Here is a 22,493-nt window from a genome sequence, read left to right on the forward strand (position 1 = left end):
GTGATGGCAGCCCGAGCAGACTAAGGAAGAGGATAATTATTCTAGTTTTACAGATAAGAAAATTCAGAAAGGGGTTATCGAGTCTGGAAGGCTAAGTGGGAAATGAATGAGCAGCCAGGGGAAAGGAACATTCTTCAGCTAGAAGCACAGGGGCATGGAGGTACAGAGAGAGGCTGGCATGTTCAGAGCATGAGTGGGATAGGTGCCCAGGGGATAGGACTTGGGGTGCCATCCTAAAACAGCCATATGCTTTGAAAAATATTGGGGCATGTGGCCTGGTGTGCATCTGTAAATGAGCCTCAATGTGGAAAATCCAAGTTAGGAGGTGCAGCCTGCAAGCCAGGAGTGGGTGGCGCACTGCAATAGCCTCAGTCCTGAGGATGTCAGTGGACTCCACCTCAGGTCAGCAATACCTGAGGTTCTTTTCACCTAAACACACTGTTATGAAGACAACCAAAGGGGTGGGGGGCATCTGGGTGGCTCAGTCAGGAGCCGGCTGAGTGTCTGACTCTTGACTTCAGCTCAGGTCATGATCTCAGGGTCGTGAGATTGATCCCCCCACCCCCAGTCAAGCTCTGCGATCAACAGGGAGTCTGTTTGAGATTCTCTCTCCACCCCTCTCCCTCTAAAATAAATAAATAAATAAATCTTAAAAAAACAAAAACAAAAACAAAAACAAAAAAAAAACAAAGGAATAGGGATAGTTGGGGAACGCTGAACCCACAGCACAAAATGAGTAGAGGTCACTAAGCCATCAGTGCAATATCCCAAGTAGGGATCCCCTGTTAACAGCTACTCTCTCCACCATGATAATTGGTATGTCATGTCCTTCCCTCTTCCTTGCTACTGTTTTCTGTGTTAACCAAAAATCTACTTCCTTATCTCAGGACAATCCATCGGAACATCTCAGGACCTGAAGCTGAAATATGCCAGAAAAGAGTGCTCAGTATCTTCCTCTGGACCTACCTTCCATTGGCTGATTTTCTTGTTCCCAATGGCCCTTTTTCTGCCCTTGAATAAATGTCTGCAAGGCCATCCCCCCTCCCTTACAAATGGGCACCTCCATTCCTCTGAACAGCCACCTTGAGAATTGTGATTTGGGATTTAGAAGAAAAATGACATCTGGGCTGATTCTCTAAAAGTTCCCCAATTACAAAAAGCCCCTTAAATGATAATTGCTGACTTTTTCCCATTATCAACCACCCCCACCACTCCCCCAAGCAGCTGGGCCTTAAAACCTGTCTGCTGACTGCCTCCTGGGGTTGGCTCCTTAACTCTTCCATCCCTGGTAGCATCACACATGTTGTATATATGCACAAATGCCCATGCACACATTTGCACACGCACCCTAGAACTGCAGGTATTAATCCAACACTACACATAAGGCAGTAGAGGCCTGATAAGCACAATGCCTGCCCTCAAGCCATGACAGTCCTCTTGGAAAGGGAGTTGTAAATATGTGAAAAACAAATCTGCAAAGAGAGTTCAATAACACTAGCCCCCATGGAAGAGACAATCCCTCAGACAGATAGCTTAATCTTTAATGAAACTGTCATCCCACTAGCCCATTGGGTCCCACAACAGCTCCAAGAAATGCTCCAGGCTAAAAAAGCAAAGACAACAGAGTGGTGAAGGAAGGACGAGGGGTTAAACGAGGGGCTTCTGAGTGGTGAGAAGGCTGATTGGCCTCTGAAAGCCATCAGCAGGCACAAACGGTTCATTTGTAGTCTTGGCAGCAGTCTGTACCAGATAAATAGCTCAACAAATAGACCTTGATTTTGATGGTTTTTTAAATGGGAGCGGTGTTGATCTATCCTGTGTCTGACTTGTGCAAAAATCAGCCGTTTGAGCTCTAGTCACCCTGTTTCCCATCTCCTGGGGCATATGGGCTTTTCAAATGAACCAGCCAAACAGCCAAATCTCTGGAAGCAGGACAAGGCTGAGACGTGCATTCCTCTGACATAGTCTCGCCAGTTCCTGCAGGGGTTTCTGGACAATCCTCAGGCTGTGGGTGCTGAGCCCTTTCCAATCCCAGCAGGCACAAGAAAGTCAACAGGGATCAGACCCCAGCAAGACCAGGCTCGAGGCCTGAGAAGCTGGGACAGGGCAGCTTCTGATCCAGGACTCAAGGAACACCAGGAAAGCCAGTTCTCCACCCCCACCCCCACCCCATTTTCTCTCCTCTTACTTTTCTCACATCAAAAGGGGGAAGGATTGAGCACTTAGAGTGGTGGTCCAGCCCATGGTATGGGAGCTCTTGGCGGGAGTGGGGTAAAGGCTGCTGGAAGCATTCTCGTAGAGAGAACATTGATATATCATACCAACGTGTATATTAATATTGATCCAGCCACCAGTCACTGCCATGGCTTCACTGAACATTTCCGAGCGCCCCCACCACACTCCTCATCCTGTATTAGGGGCTGTTGAGAAGGTCTAAGTGAATCTGATGAGATGCCTGCCACCCAGGACCTCACACAAACACCCATAAGGATATAACTTAAGTAACCCCCCCCCCCCCCCCCCCGCCCAGAGCAGTCTGCTCAAAACGGTGGCATCAGCTACAAAGCACTGTGAGGTCAAACAGACCCAGGTTCAAAGCTCAGCTCTGCCACTTACCAGCTTGTCTTCGTAAGCCTCAGATCTCTCACTACAAACCCCCACGTCAAGTAACTGAAGCTGGACATGATCATGTGTGTGAAACCATTGAGCACACAGTAGGTCCTCAATAAATGTTCATTCCCATTCTCCTTCCTGTTAGATGACAACTATGAGCCTGAGATTGGTCTACAGGATGGAAAGTGGAGGCGGGGATATAACAAATCCTGACGGGATTGGGAAAGACCTGCTATGACTTACCTAAGAATTTCATTCTTCTGCTCAGAGCACTCCACTTCTCTGCTCTCCGATGTCTTAGCCACATACTCCCAGGTGCACAGCGGACGTCAATAAGGGTTTCATTAAGTAAGATTCTTTTGGTATTTCCAAGTCAGTAGCAGCTTCTGCATCTTCTGATGCCTCTATTGCTCTGTAGTGCTCTTTTATTAACTGTCTTGAGACCTGCTGTCCATGGTCACCTGCAGTGTCTACTGTAATCCTCTTAAGAGTGACGCTGTGGCTATTCGAATGTCTGTGTCCCCACTACCTCCAATAAGTATGTTGAAGTCCTAACTCCCAGTGTGGCTATCTTTGAGGAGTTTCTAAGTGAGTAATTTAGGTTAAGTTCATAAAGGTGGGGTCCTGATCCGATAGAATCAATGCTCTTATAAGACGAGACACCAAAGAGCTTGCCTTCTCTTGCCACTGCCCGCCCCCACACCCCCCATGTGAGGCCACAGCAAGGAGGTGGCAGTCTGCAAGCCAGGGAGAGTGTGCTCAGCAGAAAACCAACTCTGTGGCACCTTGATCTTGGACTTGCAGTCTCTGCAATTGTGAAAAAAACTAATTCTAAGCCCTCCCAGTCTACTGTATTTTGTTAGGGCAACTCAAGCAGATGAAGACAGAAAGGAATTATTCTAGTTTTACAGGTAATAAAGACAAGTGCAGCAGGTAACATGACCTCCCCGAGGCCACCCACTTGCTATGTAGCAAAGCCAGTTCTTGGGCTTGGATGTGCCAGGCCTCCGAAGGCCAGTGCTCCTTGTACAGCTTCACAACTGCCTCTCTTCATGGCTACATGCTGCATGTGCAAATGTAGTTGGAAGCCTGAGGACCTGATGTGCAGGGCAGCATTATCCAATGAGGGTCCTAAGACTCCTAACTCCATGGGATGTGCTATGGATCCAACTGCATCGCCCAAATAAGGTATGTTGAAGTCTTCACCCCCAGTCCCTTAGAAAGTAATCTTTTTTAAAAAATAGGTCTTTGCAGATTTTGCCAGAACATACCTTGGTTCATCTAGACAATGGAATATTATTCAACATTAAAAGAAATGAGCTATCAAGTCACGAAGGGACATGAAGATGAAGGTCACTGGGCTGGGCCCTAACCCAATATGAGTGATGTCCTTATAGTACATGGAAATTCGGAGACAGATATATGAAGAGACACAAGGAGAAGGGTCTGTGAAGGTGGAGAATTGGAACCATGCATCAAGGCAAAGAACACCTGAGGCTGCCAGAGGCTCGGAGAAAAGCCTGGAAGATGTCCATCCCCAGCACTTTCAGAGAGAGCATAGCCTTACTAACACTTTGATCTGCTTGCCAGTCTTTTCTATTTGTAACAGTGGGGAAAATTCAACTTTAACTGTGTCCAATCACTTCTGATTTTAGACTTGAATTCTTCTGGATATTTAGTCAAATTCAGATTCTTCCCTTTCCCCTTATCCCCAAGGGGATATCTGTGTGTGAAGGCAGCTCAAGTCACATCTGATGCCTGGCATGAGAAGGTGGATACCTATCTCAAGCATCACGACCTGGCACCCATGGGCTTCTCCTGCAGGCACCTCACACACCACACAGCCTCCACATTACTGCTCACCCCTGGGCCTCCTCTGGTCTATGACCCTCACATCAGATCTGCTGGGCCTGCCCCCACCCCCAGCCAAGTGATGCTGGGGTCCATGCAAACTTGTGGGCAAAAGACCTGAACAGACACCTCAGCAAAGAAGATATACAGATGGCAAATAAACATAAGAAAAGATTCTCAATATCATGTCATTAAAAATTATAAATTAAAACCACAAAGTGATACCACTACACCAAAATCTAAAAATCTAAAACACTAACAAAATCAAATGCTGGTAAGGATGTGGAGAAACAGGAATTTGTATTCATTGCTGCTGGGAATGCAAAATGGTATAATCATTTTGGAAGACAACTTGGTAGTTCAAACTAAACATATTCTTACCCCATGATCCAGCAATTGTGCTCCTTTGTATTTACGCAAAGGAGTTGAAAACAAATGTCCACATAAAACCTGCATGTGGATATTTATAACATCTTTACTCATAATTGCCAAAACTTGGGAGCAACCAAGATGTCCTTAAGTGCGTGAGTGGATAAACATACCTTGGTTCATCTAGACAATGGAATATTATTCAACATTAAAAGAAATGAGCTATCAAGCCATGAAGGGACGTGGAGGGATCTTAAATGTATAGTGCTAAGCAAAAGAAATCAATCTGAAAAGACTACACACTGTATCATCCCAACTCTACGACATTCTGGAAAAAGCAAAACAATGGAGACACTCAAAATATCAGTGTTACCAGGGATGAGGGAGGAGAGATGAATTGGCAGAAAATAGAGGATGCTTAGGATTTTTAGGATGAAAACACTCTATATAATATAATGATGGATATATATGTTTCTGTACATTTGTCCAAACTCATAGAATGTACAACACCAAGAGTAAATCCTAAGATAAACTATGAAACTTCAGGTAATTATAATATGTCAGTGTAGGTTCTTCCTTAGTGAAAAAGAGAATTCTATTCTGGTGAGTGGTGTTGATAATGGGGGAGGCTGAACACATATGGGGACAGATAATATAAGGAAGATCTCTGTAGCTTCTCTTCAAATTAGTTGTAAACCCGAAACTGCTCTTTAAAAAAAGTCTTACAAAGCTCCTCTCTACATGCTAGGTTGGGATGCTGCTTTATTCGTGAATCACTTAATAAAACCAATTAGGCCTTCCAAAAAATAAAAATAAATAAAAAATTTTAAAAGTCTTTTAAAATAAAGTCTGTGAAAATAAATAAATCAGCCTACTAGGAATTGAAGAGATGTCTCAATCTGATCAAGGGCATCTATGAAAAGCCTACAGTTAGCATCCTACTTAATGGTGAAAGATGGAATGCATTCTCCCAAGGACTTAGATTAAAGTGAGGATATTCACTGCTACTACTCACATTCAAGGAGACTAACCAAATGCCAATGAGGAGGAAAAATGAGAAAGAGGAGAAAGACATACACTTTGGAAAGAAAGTAAATTGTCTTTATTTACAGATGATGGGATTATCTATGTAGAAAACCACAGAGGTTACACCAAAAGCTACTAGTTTAGCAAACTCCCAGGACACAAGATCAGTGTACAAAAGTCAACTATATTTCTATGCACTACCAATGAACAATCGGAAATAGGAATATATAAATATTCATCTATAATATAAATAAACATTTATTTAGAATAGAATCAAAAGCATGAAATACTTTGTAATAAAGTGTTTAATATATGTAGTTTTCTATATGTTGAAAACCACAAAGTTAAGTGAAATAAGAACAGGCTTAAGTAAATGGAGAGATATGTCATGTTCAGGGATCAAAAGACTCAATTTTATTAATATGTTAATTCTCCTAAAATTTATCTATGTATAGATTCCAGGTGATACAAATTCAAATCCCAACAGGCTCTTTTGTAGAAATTAACCAAAAATTTGTGTGAAACTGCAAAGAAACAAAATTAAAATGGTCTAAGAATTTTGAAAAATAAGAAAAAAGTAGGAGGAATAACACAATTTGATTTCAAGATTTATAATAAAGCCACAGTAATCGAGATATTGGTGAAAGAAAAGCCATATAGATCAATGGAACAAAATAGGGAATCCAGAAACAGACCTGTATGTGTATGGTCCACTGATATTTTACTGAGGTGAAAAGATCATTTATGGAGATTCGTTTTTTTTTTTCAACAAATGATGTGAGAATGATGGGTTATCTCTATGCAAAAATAAATAAGTAAATAAATAAATAAATGGATCTCAATCCCTACCTCACACCATATACAAAAATTAACTCAAAATACCTCATAGACCTAAATGTAAAACCTAAACTAGTAAAACTCTGAGAAGAAAACATAAAAGGAAATCCTTCTGAGCTGGGAATTAGGCAAAGGTTTTTTTATCTTACATAAAACACAAAAAGTAGTAATCAAAACAGGAAAAAAAATGAGCATCAAAATTAAAAACTGCTCTTTGAAAGACACTTAAGAAAATGAAAAAAACATCATAGACTGAAAAAAAATATTTTCAAAACACATATAACAAAACACAAGCCATATCCAAAATACTTCTAAAATCTCCAAATTCAACAAAACAAGCCAATTTTAAAATCAGACAAAATATTTGAACAGACACTTCAGTGAAGAAGAAATATGGATGGTAAATAGGCGCATGAAAAGATGTTCAGTATCATTAGTCGTTATGGAAATACAAATTACAACTACAACGAGATACCACCACATACCTGCAAGAATAACTGAAATTAAATATATATATCTTGGGATGCCTGGGGGGGGCTCAGTGGCTGAGCGTCTGCCTTTGGCTCAGGGCGTGATCTCGGGATCCAGGATCAAGTCCCACATTGGGCTTCCTGCATGGAGTCTGCTTCTCCCTCTGCCTGTGTCTCTGCCTTTCTCTGTGTATGTCTCTCATGAATAAATAAATAAAATCTTTTTAAAATAAATAAGTAAATATAGATATATATATCTTGACAATATTAAGTACTCAGAAAGGCACAAAGCAATCAGAACTCTCACATGCTGGTGAGTGGTCACTTTCGAAAACAGTTCGGCTGTTTCTCAAAAAGTTAAGCTCCCACCATATGATCCAGTCATTCCCCATCTAGGTATTTATCCAAAAAAAAGGAAAGCATGTCCATAGAAAGAGCTGTACACGGACGTTCATGGAAGCTGGATTTGTAATAACCCCAACCTGGAAACAACCCAATGTCCTGCGATGGGTGAACGGATAAACAGGTTGTATTCGCATCCATGGCCTCAGCATAGAAAGGAAGAACTCCTGACATGTTCAACAACACAGATGAATCTTAAAAGCATGACGTGAAGAGACAGAAGTCAAACAGGAAGAGCTACTGCATGATTCCACGTACATGCCATTTAGAAAAAGGCAAAAAAGGGGCACCTGGGGTGCTCAGTGGTTGAGCACCTGCCTTTGGCTCAGGGCGTGTTCCTGGGGTCTGGGATCGAGTCCCGCATCGGGCTCCCTGAGAGAAGCCTGCTTCTCCCTCTGCCTGTGTCTCTGCCTCTCTCTGTGTGTCTATCGTGAATGGATAAATAATATCTTTAAAAAAAAAGAAAAGAAAAAGATAAAAGCAAAAAGACTCTGAGGTCAGCAACCCAATCTGAGGTTGCCCGGGGCTGGGGGAAGGAGGAGTGATTGGCTTCAAAGGGGACACGCTCAACTTCAGGTGTGATGCAAATTACTCTGCCCAGATCTGAGATGATGTTTGCATGACTGTATACATTTGACAAATCTCACAAAACTACACACTTCAATTTTATGATGTGTCATTCACATCTCAATAAAGCTGACTTAAAAGATGTTTTATTATTATTACCATATTCAGAGAATGTTTCCCTTTTTTTAGCAAAAGTTTGTCATTAAAAGAGAGAACGGAGACGTTACTTATGCTAATTTCTTCTGATTAATACATGACTAAATACATATTTTTGTATAGAAAGAGCTATAAATAAGGATATATAACGCACTCACATGGTACATTCTGCACATTGCTCCCAACAAGGAACTTATAGAGAGTCACGGCTTCTATAATAGTCCCTGGCACGGAACAAGGACGAGGAAGGTGATAGTTAGTAGCCACAGCCGGGGGACGGAAGCAAGGGGGGTGTAATTGTGTCCATTCTATAAATGTAAAGATGACGTTAGATTGTGGGCTAAAGGTCACACAGCAGGTCCGTGGCAAACCCTGAACTTGAATCCATGCCTTTCTTACCACAGAGAACACTGTCAGTTTTCCTTCATCTTCTCCCCACATGCCACCAAGCCAAAAGCGTGACATGGGCGCCATGTTCCTAATGGCAAGCCCGGTTGAGGGGAAAATCGATAAGCAGGAAGGAAACTTGTTTATAGACACTGTGGTTTATTCTTGGTGCTTTCCATAAACTAGCTCAGTAGGTGTGAAAACGCCACCCACATCTCAGCACCCGGTGCCTGTGAGGCGGCTGGGCCCAGGTGTGACAGGAGCGGGGACACACCAGATGCTGCACTTCTGTAGCTTCCTAGCTCTGGCAGGTTCTGAAGTGGAGACAGATGACCTGGGGCCAGGTCCCCTGCACCCCACATTCTCTGTGGTGTCTTAACCAGGCAGGCGGCCTCAGGACCCAGGGCGGCCTACTCCAGAGCCCTCTCCTCCCCAGGGCAGGCCGGAAAGCCTTCTGAGGTGAGGTCCTGGAAAAGCTGACTCCTGTGTCCCCGTCCTGGGGACCTCCCCTTCCCCCCACTCCAGGGCCTCAGGGAGGAACCCGAATCCCCTCCCAGCCCCGGGAGGTCTCCCCTGTGGTCGCCTCAGCCCTTGGCTGGCTCCTCCATCTTGGTCATCCCAGGTAGCATTTCCCAAAGTGAGCTACTCTTGCCACCAGCTCTGAAGGATTGTCAGGGAGGATTTTCGAAAGAATTCTGAGGAATAAAAATAAGTTCTTAGGAAATTCTGAGCTAAACAAAGTGTCGTGGGGTGAATTGTGTCCCCCTCAAAAGATATGTGGAAGTCCTAACCCCCAGCACCTCAGAATGTGACCTTATTTGGAGATAGGCTTGCTGCAGATGTAATCAGCCAAGATGAGGTCACGTTGGAGTAGGCTGGGTCCTTAATCCCATATGACTGGTGTCCTTATAAGAAGAGGAGAGAGGCACATCGAGGGGGAAGAGGGCCATGTGATGACAGCGGGGAGGCAGAGATTGAGGGGCTGATGCTCCAGGCTGACGAACCCCAAGGATTGTAGGCCACACCGGAAGCTGCGGAGACGAGGGAGGACTCTCCCTGTGGGTGTCCCAGGGAGCATGGCCCGGCCAACACCTTCGTTTGGGACCTCCAGCCTGCAGGACGATGAGAGAATACATTTCTGTCTTAACCTACATGGTTTGTGGTACTTTGTTATGGCAGCCCTGGGAAACTCATACACAAAATTTAACATATTTACTCCTCAGAGATTTTAGTAAGCTAATCTGTAAGAATTTCCAAGAAAGAGGGAATAAGCCCCACTTTCTCAATTTATTTTACCACAGAACTTTTTTCCTCAAAAAAAGAAAAAAAAAAAGTGTTCCATGATGGTCTTTGGGAAACGGGAATTTTCAGGACTTATCTGTGGTATCTCAGGGAAATGACAGAGAGTAAGGGGCCGAGCTGGTCCATAGAGCCTGGGCACCCCTCCAGGGAAGGTGCTCCCTCCCATAGACCCACCACCAGATCCCACAGAGAACCCTATTCCTGTTCAGGGAAAGAACAGATGAATGAATGAGGCCCCGTGATTGTCAGTGATATCAGTTGATGGATTGCTGACCCTCCACCTTTGGGGGTTCATTGTCAAAGGGAGGCACCACAGGACATTTGCTTGCGTGTCTGGCATCTCCCACTGCTCCTTCACCCTGTGCATACCCAGGGCTTTAGTTACACCAGATTAAAATGCTGTGCTCTCTCCCCTCTGGGCCTTTGCTCCTGCTGTCTAGAATGATCCCCACTCCCACCCTCCTCTCATACCTCTCCCCCAGCACCTGATGGATGGCTCTGTCACAGTCTTCGTGCCGGGTCTCCAGCCAGGGTGGCCTGACTAGTGGGACCCAGAGCCAAGAGATGGGCCTCAGCGTCCTCATACCCAGCTCAGTTTGACCTTTGGCAATTTCTTTGCCTCTTCCAATTTGCTTTCTCACCTATAAACAATACCAATTTGCAAGGTTTCATGAAAATCAAATAATACATAAAAGCTGCCAGACATCTAATAGATGTAAATACAATAGTGTTGTTAGTACTATTATTATTATGGCACTTCCTCAGGGCATGTCGTGCCAGCTGGACTGTGAGCCCCCCAAGGGCAGGGGTAGTGCATGTCCTTCCTCCCCGAGTCCCAGCCCCCAGGGTCCCAGAAGCTGGTTTGCACACACAGTGAGGGAGGGAGCAATCCCCTGGGGCACAGCAAGCTGCAGGGTGAGCTGTCTGCCCTTCCTCCTGGTCTCCCCACCCTCCCCCACAATGAGGGTGCACCTGCGGCATTACAGCCCTGATGCTGCTCTGGCCCTGCCCGCAGCTCAGCCATCCTCTGCCCCTTGCCCCACCGCCACCAGCAAGCCTGACAGCCGAGGGGCAGGGGCAATTGTGAGTGTGCCCGCGGCTCTCCTGGCACTCCACTGAACATCCTTCCTCACCTGGGCACCCCTTTCAGAGAAGGCAGCTTTTCCCACTTCTGAAAGTCCTTGTCATTTCCAGAAGCAAGCTAAGCTGCTGTAGCAAAGCTCGCTGAAGGAAGTACCTGGAGGGGGACAGTGGGCTGAGAAGCTGCACTAGCAGGTGCCGTGGTCTGTGTGTGATGGGGAGAGGCTCCCCCCTGCCATGGGCATGTTGTGACCCTTTCCATTTTCTGGGTTTATTTATACTGGACTTCCTCATACACTGATAAAAGCCATGTGCAAAAACATGCACTCATTAAACAGGTATCAAGTACCTTCTATTCACCAAGCTCTGTGGAAAGAATGGGGACAAAATAAAAATTTAAACTTCCTACTCTTAAAAAATATATAGTTAAGGGGTGCCTGGGTAGTTCAGTTCATTAAGCATCTGACTCTTGATCTCAGCTCAGGTCTTGATCTCAGGGTTGTGAGTTTGAGCCCCATGTTGGGCTCTACCCTGGGTATGAAGGCTGCGAAAAGAAAAGAAAAGAAAAGAAAAGAAAAGAAAAGAAAAGAAAAGAAAAGAAAAGAGAGAGAGAGAGAAAGAAAGAAAAAGAAAGAAAGAAAGAAAGAAAGAAAGAAAAATATTTTAGTTAAGGGACACACTAAATGGCTAGAATAAAAATTCCCCTAAACACAATGGTTTATTTTTCTCTTGCAACAGCCCAGAGGAAAATTCTACTCCACAAGGTCATTCAGGGAAGCAGTTTTTTTTTCTCTTTTTCTTCCTGTGTCATAATTTGTGTATAATACAGGTCAGAAAGATTCAGAGGTTAGCGCCTGCCTTTGGCCCAGGGCGCGATCCTGGAGACCCGGGATTGAGTCCCACGTCGGGCCCCCGGTGCATGGAGCCTGCTTCTCCCTCTGCCTGTGTCTCTGCCTCTCTTTCTCTGTGTGTGACTATCATAAATAAATTAAAAAAAAATTTTTTTTAAAAGAAAGATTCAGAGGGTAGCTCAATTAATTTTTACTTATGTACATATCTGTGCAACTACCACCCAGATCAAAGTACAGAATATTCCCAGCACTCAAGGGCTTCCTATCTTGTTGCTGTGTCATACCCTAGGGTGTTCTCTTTGTGCGTGGTCAAAATTCACTCATATTGTCACCTTCAAATTCTAGCCCACAGAAAAATGGAATGAGATGGGAACAGGGGGCAGGTACATGATTTCCTAATTAAAAAAAAAAAATGTGATCTGGAAATGCACACATCACTTCTGTCCACACTCCAGTGGCTAACTCTTAGTCATATGGTCATAGGGGCTGCAAGAGTAGCTGGAGAACATTCCCTCCCAGGCAGCCACATGTGCCAAAACACTGGTGTGGTTCTACAACTAAGAGGAATAAGGGGAGGATGGATCCCAGGGTGTCATGTAAGCAGGATGAACAGCCAGACAGCCCTAGCCTGCTGGAGCCTGTTTACTGAGGGGACTTATGGGGTAGCATCAGGGGACACCTGAATATGAGAGAGACATGGACCCTGCCTTTGGGCTGTGAGGTTTTCTAGCTGCATGATTAGTGGGGCACAGGCTCCTCCCCTAGCTGATCGGAGGGTAGGGTCCAACATCAGTATGGCATGGTAGGATTCTGGCTCCAAATCAGCCCTACCATCTCAGCCCCCCCGGTTTGGAGAGCACCTCCTGTGTATGTCATCACCAAGGGCTAGAGTTGACGTCCTACCATTACCACCTCAGGCCACCTCAGGCATCTTCTAGAATTGATTGCTTCAAGGTCTTGTCTCCACAGAGACAAGTTGCAAGAGACCAACTTACGGGAAACTGGTCTTGGACAAATTCACCCTTTCCTATAAAGGGCACATTCAGCAGTGAGGGTCACAATAGGCTCACACTCCAGCAGGGACGCCCAAGTGCCAAAGCAAATTCAGTGTGCTCGAAGCTCTACTTGAAGTCCAGGAGGAGCACGCTCTATGGAAAGCTACCGGGGGCACCGAGAAAATACTTGCGTTGAGTCATCAGGAAAGAAGGAGCTCTTCGGCGCACAGGGGAAAGGACTCAGATGGCAGAGGAAGACCATGGGCAAGCACCGAGGGCTGTGGCAGCAGGTGCAATGGATCCCCTCTCAGACAAACAAATGTGAAATATACATAGCGGAAGAAACACGATTAAAAGAAATCTATGGTAAATATAAGTCCGTGATTGTAAGCATTAAATTTACCTAATTCTAACTTTCCTGGAAGTCAAAGCATAAAGGAAACCCATCAAATTATATAATTTCCACTGCCTGGTAAAAATACGTACTCAAGCTTGTCAAGAGAGATATCTTCCATAGGCACTGCCTCCCATACGCTTGGTTTTAAAGTTAAAAGGAATTCAGAACTATAAGCAAAATGGGTAAAATATGTCTGTTCTAATATCTTGGAGAGCCTTAGCAATCTATGTTAGATTAGGGGGAGCAATAAATAACACACATCTAAACAGAGTCCAGCATTGAACCATATTGCAGATAATTAGATACCTAACCACACCTTCTGTGAGCTCACATATATATTCCTTAGGGTTTAGGCCGATCCGCTATGTCAGAGGCCCCCAAATACAGTGACTTAAAATAGAAATGTGTTTGTCTTTCACATAACAGTCTGACTGTGGGCAGGGGGCCAAGGCTGGCAGGTGTCTCCGCTCAGTGAGGTCATTTGGGGATCTGAGCTTCCTCCGTCCTATTGCTTTGCATCCCTAGGCTGTCACCCCTGTCCGCACGGTAGACACTCGCTCCAGAGCCACCTCCACATCCCCACCAGGAAAGACAAAGAGTGAGCAGAGCACGCAATTGATGTACTCAAATAATTAGGAAATGGCGTGCACCACTCCTCTGACCCTCTTGGCCAAAAGTTAATCATACGGACACAGTTAGCTGGAAGGGAGACCACGAAATGTGGTCTGGGGTGGCTGATGACGTGCCTGGCTGAAACCCACCGACTCCTGTTGCCAAAAGGATGAAGGGTAGTTAGCCGTCTTGCCCTAAACATCTAAATGCAGGTCTTCACGAAGATAAACCAACCAAATGTCAAATAAATAAATACATAAAGGGCTCACCAGCTCCAAGGCTCTATTTCTTTTAAAGAAAATAATTCATGTGTTGCTGACTCTCAATTATTGGTAAAGAGAAGAGAGTAGAACAATTCAGGAAGACCTTCGAGAAACTTCTCCAGGCAATAGGTTCAGATGTCTACTCCAGGAAGCCCTCTGCCAACATAAATATCTACTCAATGTCTACAATGCCTACTTCGTAGGCGGTGAAGGTGATGAGTGTATGCCCCGTGTTCTAACCACTGCCCAATCTGGGTGATGTTTAAACCCAATCAGGCTGCCTTATGCCACCTACCCCACCCCACGAGTTTTGCAGACCCTGCAGCCCTCGGCAGCACCCAGAGGGCAGGAACTTGCCCATGGTTCCCACTCGCAGGTCCCAGGCCCAGCTGGGACAGCAACAGAGGAGCAGGAGAGATGGGGGCCCAGGGAGCGGCCCCAGCAATCATTTCGCAGGCACATGATCAACAGCTCGGGCACCTCGATTCCCCGGAATTTGTTTGTTATGAACCGAATTCTCTTCTCCACCATGAGCAGGATCAGGAGCTTAAGGAGCGGCTCTGTGACTCATGACACCCAGAGGGGTTGCCCAGAGGACACCAAAACAGGAGATGGCCGAGACGGAGTGCATAGCTGCAAGCTGAGCTGGTATTTGATGAGGTGCCAGGGACTTAGGGCAGGAATTCCAGTGCTCTCCCACCCGGAGCACCTCTCCCGGCAGGGATGACCCTGTGGGGCCTGAGGGTGGCCCCTCCTCCCTAGGACGTCTACTGTGCAGCCAATGGGCACCGACCCAAGCCCGCAGATGGGAGCCTTCGTCATCTGGTGAATGTTGGCCTCCTCCTGGGAGACTCTTCAGTTCCGTAAGAGCAGGGACCGTGCCCGCATTTCCCACTGTTGTGTCCCTAGTGCCTGACACACAGGAAGTGCTCAGTGAGTCTTCTTTGACTAATGTCCTCCCAACCCAGGCCTCACCTGGAGCCACAGTGCAGGGACGTTTATCATCTGCCACCTGCCAAGAACTGGACTAGGTATTTCCCCATGTGGCATCCGGTTCATTTGAAGAACCTTGTTAGGTATCAATGTATCCTCCCTGGGAGCAAACAGAGCCCGTCCTGGTCACTGTGCTGCAGCCTCAAGAAGGCACACTTCCAAAATGGAGGAGCCGAAGCGGAGCCTAAACACAGCTCACCCCCTTCATCATTTAAAGAGCAAGACGCCGAGGGCTGGCACCTCCTGACAGAAAAGGAAGGAGCTGGTCATCACCGAAGACGGCAAGGGGGCAACTGGTGTGGCCGGCGCTTCCCGCTCGTGCCCTGGGCTAATGCTCACATGGTCCCTGGGCGCCATGTTCCCGTTATCCCACCTCAGGGAAGAGGAAGTTGGCCGGGAGAGGCGAACACTTGCCCAGGTCCCTCAGCTACATGTGGCAGGGCAGGATCCGAACCCTGGTCGGCCGGACGGCTAGGCCCCCAGCAACTTCTGCCCATTTGACCTTGAGCTGTGCTGTGAACACACTTGTGTTCCCCCAAATTCACCCGTCATAGCCCTCCCGCCACATGATGGTATTGGAATTGGGGCCTCCTAGGAAGTGATTAAGGTAAATGAGGTCATGAGGGTGGAGCCCTGACCCAAAGGGACTAGTGTCCTCATAGGAAGAGGAGGAGAGGCCAGACTGTGTGTGTGGGGGGGGGGGGGGGGGGGGGACAGCAGGGAGGCGGCCATCTGCAAGCCAAGGCCCTCACCAAACCCAGTCACGATGGCATCCTGAGTTGGGACTTCCATCCTCCAGAACTGCGAGAAAGTTCATCTCAGTTGCTTAGGCCGCTCTGTCTACGGTATTTTGTTATGGCCACCCGAGCAGACTAACATAAGATTTTTCAAATGCCAAATAGCTCTTAAGGACTCCTTTCTCCCACTGTTTCATATTTTAGGGGGAAATTTGGTTTAATGTCACCCCGGGCCATCATAAAGTTTATACAGGAACTGAGAATTGCCTGCTGGCTTAATTTCCTCATAAAGAATTCATGGTCAACAAAGAGTCCCCAGGAGCTTCCAGAATCCCCTAAAATAACTCTTCCCCATCTGAAGGTCCCTTCTTCTAAGTGCCTCCCAAGGGGACAACTGTCTGTTCTCCTTCGAGGCTCATGCCAGAAATCCCTTATAATCTATATTATAGCATGGGACCTGAGCCAGAACACTGGGGAAGGAGATGCCACCGCCCCGATTTCCTGCAGAGGAAACTGGGGTTCAGGGAGGGTTCCTGACTTGCTGACGACAGCAGTCCTTGAATCCCACCCCCGGTCTTCCGATGGGAAAACCGTGGTCCCTGCGTCAAGGCCACAGCCACCCTTTGCTAACTGTTCTCATTTAAAAACAATGCAAAGAAATACATTTGAATAAATTTTGTAAAGTGAATCAATTTATGGGCAAACAATTAAATGCCAGATGACAACTAAATAATTAGAGCCCTTGGAATACCTTGTCAGGCAGAGAGAAATAACAAGAAAATGAGGAGGAGGGGCGGAGAAGGAGAGGTGGAGGAGGAAGGAAGGGAAGAGACGAGCATTTGCAGTCTCTCTCGTTGACCTGGGCTCCTGCAGACGGCCACCCAATTCCAGGGGTCTAGCTGTCACTGATGGCCTGTGGGCCAGGCACTGGGGGGCTCAGTCTCAGGGATGGCTCATGCAAGCCCCCTGGAGGGTACCTGCACTTTGTCACATCTGCACCGAGTTGTGTCCTGCAGAGCATCCCCTGGGAGTGGAAGGTGTGGGTCTTTCAGGCTCTGTCACCATAAATGTGTGACATGATTTAGGGTCCTCCGATGCTCTGATCACACCCCTCTTGGGACATGCCAGGCTTGCTGGTAAACTCCAATTTCGAGTGTTTCCGGGATGCTTCCTCACTTACAAAGTGCTTCCATGGTGCTCATCTCATTTACGCCTCACAATACCCTCAGAAGAAGGTATTGCAACCAGTCTCGTTCTACAGAAAAGGAAAATAGGCTTCAGAGAGGCTAACTGGCCCAAGGTCAAGTAACCAGTAAGAGACCAGGCCGTGCTTTGAACTCAGATCCTCCTGGCTCCATATCCGGTGCTCTTTCCACCTTTCAGGTTGCCTCTCCGTCCCACCCCATTTATACACACATATGTCTAACTTGTCAGAGTCCGTGCAAGTTTGGAGCTGGGCACGATTCAAATTTGCACGCATTCTCAGAGTGTGAGCTATGTGTGCCCCTTGAAGGAAACTATTTGCACGTGTTTCTGAGAGGGATCTGAAACTAGGGAAATAATGCCTGGGAATGAGCCCTGTCGATCGCTGAGTTCCACAAAGGTGGGTCGGATGCCAAGGTCAAGGTCACTTGCTGTGTCCCCAGCAGGAAATAGGACAGGGAGCCCAAGTTCAGCAGTGCACGGGCTCCTCGGGCTCTCTCTAGACTTCGTGGCTGAGACGCCCCCACCCAGCACCTGCCACATCCGTGCCATATCCCAAAGCCTCCACCTCTCCATCAACCGAAATGTGACTTAAAAATGTGTCTGATGATTCACAGCAAAGAAGAATGGTGCCCCGGCATCATAGCAGGTATGGGTTCCGCCAAAGCAAATCCTGAAGGCTTTCAACAGCATCACACACTTCTTCAAAAGTGAAAAGTGCTTCTAGCCTTCTCAGTAGATGTTAAACCAGAAGTGGAGTTTCAGATCTAGGTTTTGAAGTGCTTCGTAAAGCATTTCACTGGAAATAGAAATGCTTTTTGCTTTTTACCCAAACTCACGAAATAGCTTGTTTCTGAGCTCTTTGAGTGATCCTATTTTTTTTCATGCCTGTGGTACAGAGGGCTAAGACGTGAGATTTATATGTAATTCTCTTACAAATGTTCCCCCCCCCCCCGCTCCATATCTAATTATTCCATTTGAATCCAAGTACATTGTCTTTTAAATTTCTGTGTGGTTTAATAATAGAATTGCTTCATTAACTCTGATACATGCTTGGGAATCAGGCAACAAAATTTAAGGAGAGCTAGAAAAACAAGCAAACATTCAGACATGTGCATTTCCTGAGTTCTAGACACTTGTGGTGCCTAATGCCTGCTCCTCCCCAAGCTGCCCCCCCCTTCCTTACAGAGATGCGGCTGTCCTGTCCCCCTTTCTCTCCTGCTTTCTTCCCACCGTGAAGGAAGGGGCCACCGCCCTCCTGAATCATGAAGCACCCAAGCCAGAAGACCTTCCTCCTGCTGCCCCCACATCCGGTCTGCAGCCACGACCTGCTCAGCTTCCTGCGCACGCGCCTCACACAGAGAGTGCCCGAGAACTTCAGAGACCCAAGGGGGGTGGGGACTACTGTATCTCCACTGTTTGCACTGAGAAACCAGGAACTCAAAGAGGAGGCATGATTTGGCCAAGGTGACATCAACCAAGAGGCCCAACCAGGTCTGGGATCCATGTTTCCTAGCTCAGTGCCCATACCCTTTCCTTGCCTGGGCCATGGATGCGTCCTCCCTTCCTTCCAGGTGGCACCTGCTTGATTCCCCAGGACCTCTCCCAGGGGTGACTGCTGTCTCCTTCCTGTCTCCCTCAACAACCCCCCCATCCCACCACAGTCTCCACAGTAACATCTCTTTCCCAGTTGCACCCCTCAGTGTCTTCCAAACAAGGTTCCGAAGCTTCCGCCTGGCATTGGAGGACATACTCTATCCTTCCCACTACTTCCGACAAAAACCCCGCAAGCCCATCTGCTCTCCACCTCTTCCAGTCTCATTCCCTTCCAACTCCAGCCGCCCGCCAGCATCTCCCCTCCCTCCACGCGCTGCTGGAGCACAGGCCCCTCTCTCAGCACCCATGGCCTTGAGCTACCTGGCAGGGCTCTCTGCGGGATGTTCTCACTCTGCGGGGCTTGGCACTGTGGGGGTTGAGGGTGGGGAGCCACACCTTAACTATTTTTGTGTAACTTTCCTTTTGGGTCCAATGCTTAGCACACACCAGACATTCAACATCAGGTACTCCATAACGGTAGAATGGGTCAATGAAGTGACAGTCCTTTTTAAGAATGATAGTCCCCGCATATTAACTAAACTTCCTCCAAATTGTCATGGTGATCGTTGTCTACACTGTGAAGGATTTTCAATGGAAAGAGTTTCCAAAATAAGCCTACCTTCTAAAATGTTGAGTAAGGATGGTACTCATACCCCAACTTTAAGTAGGAGCCAAGCCAAGGACCTTCTGCAGAGTCACCAAGGAGCCCCCACAAATGGAGGTACAGATACCTCCTACCAGGGATCACTGGGTCAAGAGAACCAGCCCTACTCTCAGTGACACCCCACCCGCAACACACTGCTTCTACCAGGTAAAGATTGGACTGGGGGTGCAGAGGTTATGCGACAAATGCCCAGCACCAGGGAGCTCCCAGCCCCGTACACCTGGAGCCAACAGCTGAAGAGAGTTCTGTCTCTAGACATGCAGCGAGAAGAGACCCAGCCAATGTGACCAGACGGAGGCAGCCTGGTTCTGAGGAGGAGGTGGCCTCTCAGAGCTGGACCCAAGGGCTTTCCACCCTCCCGCCCTGGCCATCATCAGCAACATCTTCCCTAGAGGCCACAGGTGGGCTCTTTCATGTGCAAAGGGCCTCCAGTCATAGAGGAAGGGCACTTCCTCCTGGGAATTTCTTTTCTTAGGGGTAAACTCCTTTCCCAGAATCATGTCCCACTGCAGACTCCCCCCACCTCCATGGGCCAAGATGGGGCCACATTTCTCATTCAAACAATCACAAGGGAATAGAATTGTCATCAAGAGGAATCAACCTTCACTCCCTGGGGCAGGGGGGCACAGAGCCCCTCACATGGGGACAAAACTGGAGTTTTGTTGGCAAGGAAGAAAGCAGGGGACAGGCAGGGGGAGTATCAGTTCCTAAGGCAGACTCTCAGCCTGGTGCACTCAGCCTTTAGAGTGGACGATTGGTCTAACACATCCTCTCTTGCTGTGTAACCAAGCATCAGCCACGAAAGGCAGTGTCAGTGGCCCCCCAAAATCTGGATTTTCCATTCAGTTCTGATCCTTGTGATTCATCCGATCCTGTTTTCTCATCTGAAAACTGGGGATTATAATCCTTCACCCAGCCACAGTAAAGACCAGATGAGGAACAGCTGTGTGTGCTGCCGTAACCTTATCCATATAACCTTACTCCATGCAAGGGGCCTCTTGTCTTCCCCTCAGAACCGTGTAAAACATGACTGGGATGCAGGATGCAATTCGCTGGCTGGCACCAGTGGAGGCTATTTTGGGAGGAGTGGTTACTAAGAAACACCAGGCTCTGGTAACCTTGACAACCATAGGTAAGATAGAATGATGGTGCACCGACTTTCTGTATTCCATTCCTATCTCCCCCTCACAAGGCTTGTCTCTAGGGATCTATTTGTCCGATGAGGCGTCCCCCCAAGGCTGGGCAGAACCTGGTGCTGGTGTGCCTGAGGTGCTCTGACACAGAATGGTCCAATCAGGCTCTTGAAGGATATAGATGACTCCCTCCTTCTGAGGTCACCATGGAAGCAGCAGGGCACCCTCCTAGGAGCCCACTTTCTGCCTCCCTCCCTCTTGTGGTCCTTAGCACCATCCCCTCCTCACTCCAGCTGGCCAGACGACCCCAGACACCATGTGCAGGAGTCAGGGCTGTATATAGTACACCTGCTTAGCAATTACAAGTGCACAGAGCAGCTCTTGGGTGCAGGCAGGGCTCCCAAGGAAGTGCAACAATCATGCTCCCTTGTAAACCCAAAGAGTTCGAACCATTGTCTCTATTGGGTAGATGTAGGAGATATTAGTAGATATAAATAGGTACAGAGGGATCTTTATAACCAGTGTGTAGGGGGCAAAGACCACCACTGCTACAGGTGCCCAGAGACCCACACCCCAGGTGAAGGCCAGAACATAGCTGGCATCTTTGCAGCCCAGTGCACCCTTCCCCACCTTCCCAGTACCACTGCCCTGAACCCTGTGCATCTACATTTCCTTGTTGTGCTTCATAGTCTTACAGTGTTTGTATCCCCAAAAGGTATTTAATTTTGCATATTTTTGAACTTCACATAAACAAAATGACAGAGACTCATTCTTCTACTCCTTTTTTTTTCCTTTTTGCTCCCCTATATTCCTGATGCTCTTCTTTCTCAGTGAAAATATTATAGTGCATTTGCTTTCGATGCTGTATAGCATCCCATTGTATAAACACACCAAGAGCTTATATTTCCCTTCTCCCACCAATGAACACTTTGGTTGTTTCCAGTTTGATGCTAGCAGGATCAGCACGGCTCTGAGCGTCCTTGGTAAGATTTTCTCTGGAATAGATTCCTAGGAGTGCAGGGACGCCAGGTCCCCAGGCTCAGGTAACTTCGGCTTTGCCAGGAAACATCAAACTGTTTTTTTCAAGTACTTGTGCCTATTTACATTCCTACCAGCAATGAACAGATTCATGAATTCTCTTCGTATCTCTTTAATAAACAAGAATTCTTTATTTTAATATCATCAAAGTTTTCCCATCTTTACCTTTATGACCTGTAGTCTTTTGAGTCTTATCCAAGAACTTCTTTATCTTTAGGTCATAAAGATAAATGCAATATTATCTTCTTAAAGCTTTATAATCTTTAATCTGCCTGGGATTGATTTTCATAAATGGCATGAGGAAGGATCCTATTTAGTTTTTTTTTCTATGTGGTAATTTTTACTCAGCAATATTAATGATAAGTACATCTCCCCCCACTAGCCTACACTGCTCTGTTTTGCCATAAATCAAGTTTCTATATATGCCTGGTCTATTTCTGGGTCTACATTTTATTCCGTTGGTTTATTTTTACATCCCTGCCCTAGTACCACACCATCACTGTAACTTTTCACTAAATACCATTATCTTTCAGGACTAGTCCCCAACCTTGTACTTCTGGAGTATTTTGGTTATACTTGGCAAATAGCTCTTCGTTCTACATTTTGGGATCAACCAAAAACATTGGTGCTTAGAGTCACACAGAATTGAATGTGTGGGTTGGTTTAGAAAGATTAACACCTATATGATTTTGAATGGTTTATATCCATGAACCTGACATATTTTGCCATTTATTTTTTAATGCTCCTCAGTAAAAATTGTATCATTTTCTCAATCTTGGTATTGCATACTTTTATATTTATTTCTATGCACTTAATTTTATTTATGATATTATAAGTGGTATTTATAATATTATATTTAATTGGCTGTTTGAATATCAAAGTACATTTGACTTTGTCCAGCCTTTCCTCTACAAACTATATCTCTGGGTAACCCACGAGTTTATACGGACA

The sequence above is a fragment of the Vulpes lagopus genome, chromosome 5 (genome assembly GCF_018345385.1).
Source record: "Vulpes lagopus strain Blue_001 chromosome 5, ASM1834538v1, whole genome shotgun sequence".
Lineage (NCBI taxonomy): Eukaryota > Metazoa > Chordata > Mammalia > Carnivora > Canidae > Vulpes > Vulpes lagopus.